At 41.8% G+C, this 10,614-nt stretch overlaps 1 long non-coding RNA gene across 1 annotated transcript; it reads right to left on the reverse strand.

Moving 5' to 3' along the window:
* Positions 1-747: 747 nt before the first annotated feature.
* On the reverse strand, positions 748-8,733 carry LOC142029542 (uncharacterized). Its single transcript, XR_012649950.1, has 3 exons — positions 8,509-8,733; positions 3,640-3,781; positions 748-980 (listed from the first exon to the last, which is right to left on the reverse strand). It is a non-coding gene; the product is annotated as an uncharacterized LOC142029542 (long non-coding RNA).
* Between the last annotated feature and the right edge of the window lie 1,881 nt (positions 8,734-10,614).

Below are 10,614 nucleotides of genomic sequence, written 5' to 3' on the forward strand. Positions count from 1 at the left end.
ATGTTAAATTGGAAATGCTGGTATAATTTACCATGATACATCCATTTTGACTACATGTTGTAAATACCCACTGGTTGATTGGAAGAACAGGGAACTTGCCAGATCACCTGGAGCTTTCTGTCACAAAAGAGAGGGAATCTGGAAATTCCAAGGTAAATTACATATGAAGAAAGCCAAAGGAGATTTTATAAATGGTTCATTGGTGTCAAATTGAGAAGAATCCAATAAAAAATAAACAGTCTGGGCTACTTCTTGTTCCACATGCTTTCCATAGTTACCAATGATTGTACAAAGAGAATGCAAAATATCCTTGTCCAGCAAATACAGAATTCTTGTTATAAGCTTTTTACCTCATACACATGTAGGAATAGATTTCTGAATAGCTTACCAAACAGGTTAATCAGAACCCTTCTTGCACTGAGATGAGAATCAGAGCTGCTAGTCCATATTCACATTCATTAATTCACAGGGAGTCTCACATTTTGTCCCAGACTTTACAGGTTAGGTATGTATCCACCCTTGCTTTGTCTGGGAAAAAAATAGTTCATACCGTCTCAGTCAGAAAGCATCTTTGCTGGCAGTATTAACTATATGCCAGAATAGCACTGTGGGTAAACTTTGGTCAGCCAGCCCAATTAAAAAATGTCAGTTAGGTCTTAGGAAAGAAGTGATTCTTAGATGGGGGTTTGTTTCATTAAAACTATCTTATACATATGGAATTAAAGTAATTTATTTTTTTTTTCTGCATAGTTATCATGAGCCACAGTCATAATGAAAATCAGGAAGGGTTCATAGGAGAAAGTCTTGTAAAGCAGGGACACACTTAAAAGCTTTCTAGTTTTCTTCAATCTCGCAGTGTAATAAATTGGGAAAGAAAATGCAAACTAATGTCTAGTGCAAGGTGCTGAATGATAGGATGTCTGTATTTATTCCTGGCTCTGGCACTGACTCTTGTGCTCTTCAGTGAGTCATTGCTTCACCTGTGAATGAGATGGCAATGATAAAAATCAATTTTATCTATATCCAAAAGATGCAGTGATTTCACAAGGTTTAATTTTGCTTTTAAAACATGTTTTGAAATACTCTGATAAATGAGCAATGAGATATTGCTGTGTTTCTAAAAAAGCCCTAGAAGAGTCATAGTTTAAAAACTGTACTTTAATCCACAAAGTGATTCAGCCCTTGTGAAAAATCAACATTTCAGCTACAAATCACTGGTCTGTTTCTAAGAGACTTTTTAATATAACTTACTATAGAATAGTATGTAAATTTTATGGTGTTTTGAAGTTATCTTTGAGATACTAGAGGAAGGAAGGTGACACCAGGGTTTTTTAAAAGGGTCTAAGGTAATCTGCTGAGATTACAGAGCACCAAATATGATCTCTACTCACAAATTGGTGGAGGTATAACATGAATGACTAGAATTACTAAACATACATACATGTTATAAACTGAGGAAGAGCCCAACTGAACTTTTCTAAAGGAAAATTGTGTTGCATATGTTTACCAGATTTCTTTGAAGAACTCACCATGTATGAGATTGGTACTGTTGAACTGGTTTTCCAAAAAGCCTTTGACCAAGTCTTTTACTAAAGACTGTTAGAGAAACTAAATCATCTTGGGGCGAGATGAAACATCCTTTTGTGGATTATTAATATCTGGTTAAATTGTAGTGTGGGAACTACTGATCACTTCTATAATGTGGAGAATTACCAGTGGTCACCCCCGAAGAAATGTGCTGAGACTGCTGTTGTTCACAACTCTTACGTGATCAACAATAAAAGGAGTGAAGGTGCAAAGGCAGAAAAGCTTAAGAAAAATAGGTGTCCTGGTTTCAGCCGGGATGGAGTTAACTGTCTTCCTAGTAGCTGGTACAGTGCTATGTTTTGAGTTCAGTATGTGAAGAATGTTGATAACACTGATGTTTTCAGTTGTTGCTCAGTAGTGTTTAGACTATAGTCAAGGATTTTCAGCTTCTCATGCCCAGCCAGGGCACCTGACCCAAACTGGCCAACGGTGTATTCCATACCATGTGACGTCCCATCTAGTTTAGGAACTGGGAAGGGGGGGGGGAGGCAGTTTTTTTTTTTTTTGGCCGCTCGGGGACTGGCTGGGTGTCGGTCGGCGGGTGGTGAGCAATTGCCCTGTGCATCATTTGTACATTTCAATCCTTTTATTACTTACTGTTGTCATTTTATTAGTGTTATCATTATCATTATTAGTTTCTTCTTTTCTGTTCTATTAAACCGTTCTTATCTCAACCCAGGAGTTTTACTTCTTTTCCTGATTTTCTCCCCCATCCCACTGGATGGGGGGGGGAAGTGAGTGAGCGGCTGCGTGGTGCTTAGTTGCTGGCTGGGGTTAAACCACGACAATAGGAAATGCTTTAGGATAGTCAAAAAAGGCTTTGAAGTCATGAAATCCTTTTGATTTCATGATACAGAGTGTTTTGGCAGTAAAATTGCAGATGAAATTTAATGTCAGTAAATGCAAAATGATACATGTAAGTGGGGGAAAAAACCTAACTGTAGCTAAAATGCACAGTGATGAGCTCTGTCTTACCTGTCTTGGAATCATGGTATGCAAAAATGTTGCCTTAAGTTCAACAGTGAATGAAAAAGCAAATTAAGTTTAGAGATTATTAGCAAAGGAACAGAGAGCAAGTATGACATCATGCCACTGTGTAACTCCAGGTTATACCCATTTCTTGGTCAGTAAATGCAATGAGTACTGTGTTAGAAAAAGGGAAAAGTCATAGCTGGATTGGAAAAGTAAGACATAAAGGTGGAGAAGGATGATTAGAAACATGAACTGTCACAGAATTCTTAAGGTTGGAAGGCATCTCTGAAGATCTAGTTCAATCCCCTGCTCAAAGCAGGAGCAACCAGTGCAGGTTGCTTATGACCATGTCCAGCTGAGTTTTGAATATCTCCAAAACTGAGATGTTTAAATGTTCCCTAACTTGATCCTTACCCACCAAGGATAAGTCTTCCTTGCTGCAGACTTTCCTGCTGGTCTCAGGGGCCTGCAGTTCCTAAAGGCTGGGCTTGCCAATGAAGACTGAGGCAAAGGCGGCATTGAGTACATTGACATTTTCTGTGCCGTTTGTCACTGGGTCCCTTGCTCCATTCAGCAGTGGGCCCATTTTTCCCCAGTCTTCGTTTGCTACCTATGTACCTTTCTTGCTGCCTTCTCATCCCTCATCAGATTCAAATCCAGGCAGCCTTTGGCTTTCCTAATCCCTTCACTGCACATTGAGGGTGTCTCAATACTCCTCCTGAGTTACCTAGTCCTGCTTTCACTTCTTGTAGACTTACTTTTTCATTTGAGCTTTGTCAGGAGCTACTTATTTGTCCATACAGGCCTCCTATACCCCTTTGCTTGACTTCCTGCACACGTGCATGGACCAATCTTGAGCTTGCAGTAGATGATGCTTGAAAATCAACCAGCTCTCCTGAACCCCTCTACTCCCCAGGATACCCAGGGGATTCTTCCTAGCAAGTCCCTGAATAGGACAAAGTTTGCTCTCCTGAAGTCTAGGTCATGATCCTGCTATTTGACTTGTTCCCTTCTCTTGAGATCTGAAGTCCTCCATCTCACGGTCACTGCAGCCAAGTCTGGCCCCTGACCTTCACTTACCCGACCAGTTCTTCCTCGTTTGTATCTGTCAGGTCCAGGGGTGCCTCATTATCATCAGTGCGCTCTGGAAACCTACTGGATTGCTTGTTTTGCCCTTCCAGCAGATACCGGGTTGGTTCAAATCCCCCATGAGGACCAGGACCTGCAATGTAAGGACTCTTCCAGTTGTCTGAAGAAGGCCTCATCTTCTCCTTCTTGCTGATCAAGTGGTCTGCAGCAGACACTCACCACAACGTCACCCTCATTGGTCTGCCCTCTAATCCTGACCCATAAGCTCTCAGTTGGCTCATCCTCCATGTTCCAAAAATCCAAATAGATTACTGCTATGCAGCTTGGAAGAAATGACTAAGGGAAAGGGAGGAAAATAACAGAGTTTTATAATTTGGGTGGTGCAAGGAAGATGAATGGAAAAAGGAGCTTCACTGTTTCTGACAGGATATGAACTAGAAGGCCAAGTGCACCTTAAAAACACCAGGAGCAGTATACTTTCACCCGATGCATAGTCAAATTATGAGCTCCTTTGCAACATGCATTTCTATAGGTCAGGTATATGTATAAGCTGAAGATGGGAAAAGACAAATTTAAGGAGGTTTAAACACTGTTACTAAACACTAGTCTTTAGTTACTAAAAATAATGGTTTGGATACCACCCTTCTGAATGCTAGGAGCTGTAATGCAGAGCAGGCAATAATCACTTTATATTTGTCCTGTTTTCTAATGTGCTTTCTGCTTCTGGTTACTGCTGGCTGCTGCACGAGGTGGATCTGTTGCCTGAGTATGGGGGTCTCTCCCTAGTACAGATTTATATCCGTATGCTGGACAAACCTCATACTAATGCAGTTCATCTATTGCTCTCTTTGGTTTGTATATTCTTTGCAGGCAAGGTAGCAACTTGGTTACAAGAGGTAAAACAATTGAAAAGCAGTGTTTATGCTGTGCCTCTTCATTTGAAGAGACAGTGGGCTAGAATATACACATGCAAATATTCTGACTACCAGCTCAGTGGTTCAATTTTTGGACATGTCAGTCCATTAGCTCTAACTGGGACCCAGTGGCTGAAACCAAGTAGCAGTTCCTATCTTCTTTTCCCTCCCCTGCTTTCCTGGTAATGTTCAAGGACTTGGCTAGAAAACATTCAGACACAAAGACAAAATGGGCCTAAATTAAATTTAAAAAATCAACAAGAAAAAAGACTACGGAACTGTTAATGGTGGTTCTTCTCAGAAGCTATTAGTTTGTAATGCCGTTCTGGAGACAGCTGGGCAGGGACTACCTCGAAGCTCTCCATTGCACAATAGTTTCCATATGATGTATATGACTCTGGAACGGGAAGAACTCATAAATCTTTAGCAAATTGAATCCTGCACAGGTTTCACAGGATGCTTGAGAGAAGCACAGAATGAGACTAGCTTATAAACCTGACCTAAATAACCAACAGTGAATCTTAAAGCAGACAGAAAGTGTCTAAGGGTAATAAAATAGGCAGAAGTGCTTGCAAACTTATTCTAAATACCAATTGATTCCACTTCTTCTAACAGCTTTCTGAGTCCATCAGCATGGGCCAGGGGAATCTCTCTTTATAACGCATTTATTCTAGGAGGCTTCTGAATCTTAGTCAAAGCAGTAGGAGCTGAAGCAAAAACTGATATAATAGTGGAAGAAAACTCCAAATTAAAATCGTGGCCCCGATAAGTGATCCATTACATTTTCTATTCAGTACTGGTAAGTGCCATATAATTCGTACTGTGTCCTTTCTATAAAAAGCTAATAAAGGAGAGCTGGAAGTGGCTATGAGAGGCAGCCTGCCTATGTGGGAATGACCCCATGCCCAAATACCAGAGGATACTGAGAGTGGCACAACTTAGCAGAGCTATCCCTTTGACATTTTCATTGAACAAGCTGCTACTTCTGTTATTTTTTTAACGTGGCTCTTCTGTTTTTTAACAGAAAGAATGTCTTGAGCAGAATATAACCATGTACAGCCATTAGGCAGAGACATGTCCAACTGTGAGTGACTTTCTGCTGTAATGATGGACTTGGTAGAGATGTCCATCATAGTTCTGGAGTTTTCATATCATCCAGCTCCACTTGCTTGTTATGAACCCACACTTGATTTGATGCCTCACTAGCTTTATACTGCCTCAAGCATGACATTTGTAATGCAAAGCAGAAAGGATTTTGTGCAGATATTGAGGAGACACACTGACTGAACATGGTATTAGGATGAAGGGACCTCTGACTTTAAAGGTCCTTTCTGCTGCCAACCAGATTCTGCGAAGCAGTACTTTACTTGAGAGAAAATGGATAGCACTCATAAACTCACTGGATTGTATGTCAGGAAGTCCTTTCGCATACTTTAGAAGGATGAATTCTTTAAAAGATCCATCCTTTCTAAAGGAAGTCTCAAATAAACCAGACCGATTGCCCCCAGCAGCACCTGCATCTCTTGAGGGGTCCCCAGGTAACACTCAGAAATACCCCTGCACTGCAGAAAGCAGCTGGGAGAGGGTAGAGCTTCGGCTTGCCTGTCCCTCTGCCACCCCAGGGACAGGCGGGCACGTCCCGGAAGCCCTGAGCCTGCCTGACGTGGGGCTCTCAGATGGGTTGGATGAGTGGCCAAGGGGACTCATTTATGTCTCTCCCCTCACGGTTGGGGGAATCTCTAATCTAAATCAGCTGATTATATTTGAAATGGCCAAATCCCACTGTAGTGATATAGATGATCCACTTCAGTGCATAAGTGTATATTTTACTTCTATTTCATTGGGATATTACCAAGTGTTTAGAGTCAAATGCTGCCTTAAATTCTTTGCTGACTAGAGGTAGTTGAGACATGACTTCCTAAATTTGGACCACAATGCAAAGAAGGAACTGTAACTTTTTATAATTGTGGGTTGTGGGTTTTTTTTTCATTTCCCTTTCACAAGCACTGGTGAGTGTAGGTGATGTAAAAGGAACTATATAGAAACAGGGATCTCTGCCTGAAGCAAATGGTGTATTAAAATAACATCACTGTGAGCTGTTGTTAGCCCGCTTCTTTCCAGATGGGGTCTCCACAATTGCATTGCAATCGTTGATAAACAAAGCAAAAATGTGCATTTTTTTAGAATCAAAATAAATACTTGATATGCAGCAATGAAGCAGAAAAGGGTTGGCAAATGCACTGCACCAGTAGTCTGGCAACAGTATTACTTCTGCTAGCTTTGAACAAGCTATTAATTGTGACCATTTCCATCCATGTCTAAATAAGCCCTTAGTTGTATTGAGTTAACCAGAAGGTCGTCCTTGAACCTGGACGTGAACCCAAGTAAAAAAATGTTTGGATTTAGTCAATACATAAAACAAATGATGAAAAAACCTCTAGGTGACCACACTGATTGTGCAGCTTTGTACAAACATTTATTTTTCCTGGGATTGATGTGTATTGAGTGTAGCTGGCTGTTCTGCTTGCTTGCTTGTTTTACTCTTCAAGAGTCTATTGTTCGTCTGTTCTGCAAACACTGTAAAGATCTGTCCTGATCTGTAGTGCAAAAAGTTGCTGTAAGTCTCCCTTATAACTTTTTCAGAGCATTTAAGACAACAAGAGGAATTTTACATAGTATTTGAGGTTGCGCCATTGCATTGGTTTGCTGAAAGGGCATTACTGAGGCTCAAGAGGGCATAGGGAGTTAGTGGTGTAGCTGTGGTTGGCATTTTATGTCAGGTGGTTGTATATGACTCCAATTGTCATAACCATCCTTAAAAATATTTTTAATGGTTTATTGAAGTTAAGGGAGAAAAAAGAAGAATCTAATTGAAGAATATGACATATAAAGTATGAAATAGGTTTTGACATTAGGTTTTCTTCCAGCACTGAAAAAAATCATTGTAGGAGGATCTCTTGGTTAGTATTAAAAGTAGTATAAATAGTTCACTTTGAGAGGAAAAAAGAAGTTAATTTGGATGGTCTAGAACTTTATTTTTTGAAGTTTGATCCTGCTTCCTTTTAGATAAAGCAAGAACCAGCACACACCAATGAGAAGAAATGACAGGGAGAAAATGTGTCTCGTGCTGGTTTTCACTTACAGTTCACTGTGGTAAGGCATGGACCCAGCTCTTAGTTTGAAAAAAACACTTGGAGAAATGGAAAGCTTTTGCCAGCATTGCGCTGCTTGAGACATTGCTCCTACCTGGCCTCTCTAGGATCTGCAGCAGGAGTCAAATTTTGACTGTATATTGCAAGAAGCTGGGATTGAGTTTTCCTAGGGGACTGATATCCTTTGGGTGCTCTTCTCTGCAAACTTGGGCAGGAGTCCTTGCAGCCTCCCCAGTGAAGGACTCCCCCAGTGAGCTGCAGGAGAGGGTGAGGGAGGGACCAGTCAGGGTTACACCATGCTTCCTCCAGTCATTTTTTATTTAGTGACCATGTCAGCACTACCAGCCAAGGAAACATGCCTGTGAGCCTGGCTGTTATCATCTGTCTCACTTCTCTAACATTTCTGCTTGTTATCCCACCAGCGGATAGCATTACTGCAAAATGCCTTGTTGAAATCAATCCTTTTTATACCACTTGTGGTTACTTTTGTTTGCAACTCTACATAACAAGCTGAGACAGGTTCCTCCCACAACGCAGCATGTAGAAAATGGGTCCCCGTAATCACACCTCTCGACTCTAACCGGGGGGGCCCTGAAAACTATTTCTTTCTCTTTAATAGAGGCTTATTTTCCTGATGTGGCTCAAATCCTGCTCCTCTGGCTTGGAAGGAGTGACAGGTATGACTTACACACTCAGAGCAGGCAGGACTATTTCCTTGCTGAGTACGTGACGATATACACCCCACCGTGGCCTCTTCCAGGCAACGCCAGACTGCGGTTATTCACAAGCCCTACCTTAAATACCACGAACTCCTTAGGCTGGAGAGTGAAGCTGCAGGGCCCTCTTGTGGGAAGAAAGCAGCAGTCCCGCTTCTTGTGAAATGCATGAACTTGGGTGAAAACCCGCAGTGAACATGTGCCGTCATCTGTCGAAGAGTTGTACCGGGATATGCGATGTGTGACAACCTGGGCACCTTCCCTTGGTGCTCAGATCTGATTCCTATCTAGAAGCCTAGAAAGGAGAAAGGGTTGTATTTATAAACCTCAGCCCTGCATATGGCTGCTGACCTCTCCATCTCTGTCCCTGATCTTCCAGGGTGATTTTTTTTTTTCTCTACCCTAGTCATGGATCTTAACTCCTAAAACCTCCCTCTCTGCTCTGTTCAGCCGGGCCCAGTGGTGGTGGCCCTTCGTTCACTTGTGGATGAGTTGAGTCTACGCCACGGTCACGCCATGACCTGGGGACCTGCCACATCCCCTTCTCTCCTCCAGCTGGTGACCACAGCTCCTCACGCCCTACCCCAACCGCACTTCCACTAAGGAGGAGCGTGGCTCTGTGGCCTCACCTCCTTGTGACGTGCTCTTGCCACTCCACCTCTTGCCTCCTGGCCTGGAAAGACCCTGGCATGGATTCCTGGAGGTTTCAAACACCTTTCGTGTCTTTGTGCCTGCTTCAAGGAACTGGAGTCCTCATCTTGGCCCGGGCTGTTATCCGTGTGTTTAGAGGAGCTGTGAGCTGGCTGCAAGCAGTGAAGCATGCCGGAGCTGGGGCCAACAGGCAGGCAGAGTTAGGACAGGCACCTGCTTTATGTCAGATCTGTGAAGAGGAGACGTCAGATTCTAGCTCCTGAGTATGCTTAAAATGTTAGTGAGACGAGCCGTGTCTGGTTTCACTCTGGGCAGGCAATAGCAGGAGCTGGACATTGGACCTTTTGTACTGAACCACACCGAGGTGGCTGACGGAACAGTGAAGGGCAAGGCACGACGGCAATTCAGAAATCTTTGACCCAAGCGTTACATAGCTCCCCAGCACAACACTTGTCACACTGAGTATCCCAAGCGTATTTGAGTATCTAATTCTGTCCCTCTTAGTCACATCGAGAACTCTGGACCTTTTGCTATAGAGCAAGACCTGTTTCTGACATCAAACACTCTTCTTTGAGGGAGATGATGCCCGTTTGCTACTCAGTACTCTGATAGCTGTATGGTGCAAGAACAAAGCAAAACAAGAACCAGCCCTGCTGAAGCTTACGTTAGGAGAAAGATCATTGCCATTATGATATCCTTTTTATTACCATATTGATAGATGTTTGCATATTTTCACCTGCTGTTCTGATCTCAGTCCGCATCTGCCTCTGCTGTGACAGCTTCATGTCCTCAGGCATCCTATCTGTTTAGCTGCAGCAAAATCTCCTAAATTACAACTCAATCACACTCTTTCTTTTATATGTACAGTTAAAACTTTCTACTACAGTTATCTCAAATGTTGAACTTAATAATATATGAACCGATCAAGGAAATTCTTGGAAATATTTATGTTATTGAAAATTCTAAGAATCAGGAATATCAGAAGTGAAATATTGCAAGTATATTTGGAAAGTACAGCATATACTTAAAACTCAATTTCAGAATAATTGGTACAATATGACTTTTGTCTTTCTAAGACTATTTTCTGGAATTCCATTTTCTTTTTTTTCTGATGTCAAAATGACTAATTGCCATTAATTTTTCATGAAGTCATAGTCAAACTCATACATGAGTATGGGCCAGTGTTGTAGCTAAATCTTCTATTGGTTTGTTAAAAAGATTATAATGAGTTTTAAAATATACTTGATCCTGACATGGACAGTTTGTTGCTTTTTCTAGTTAAAGCATTCCCCCAACAATTCCTCCTTGCCACTGTTTTGGGAGGATGTACAACACAAATAGTTGTCTCTTGCAAGAGTTGACAAAAATCAAGCCATTGATGAGTTGAGGAAGAATGCTTTCAGAGAGGAGGTTAGTTACTTTTTCTTATTTGCTGTTTTTATGTGTATGTACAAGGCTTTTAGGAGCAAAACCTGTGTTTTGGCAGGATGTCACCCTTGTTGTGGAATCCATGAAAGCAGAAACAATGAACAT

Source organism: Buteo buteo, chromosome 3 (genome assembly GCF_964188355.1).
Source record: "Buteo buteo chromosome 3, bButBut1.hap1.1, whole genome shotgun sequence".
Lineage (NCBI taxonomy): Eukaryota > Metazoa > Chordata > Aves > Accipitriformes > Accipitridae > Buteo > Buteo buteo.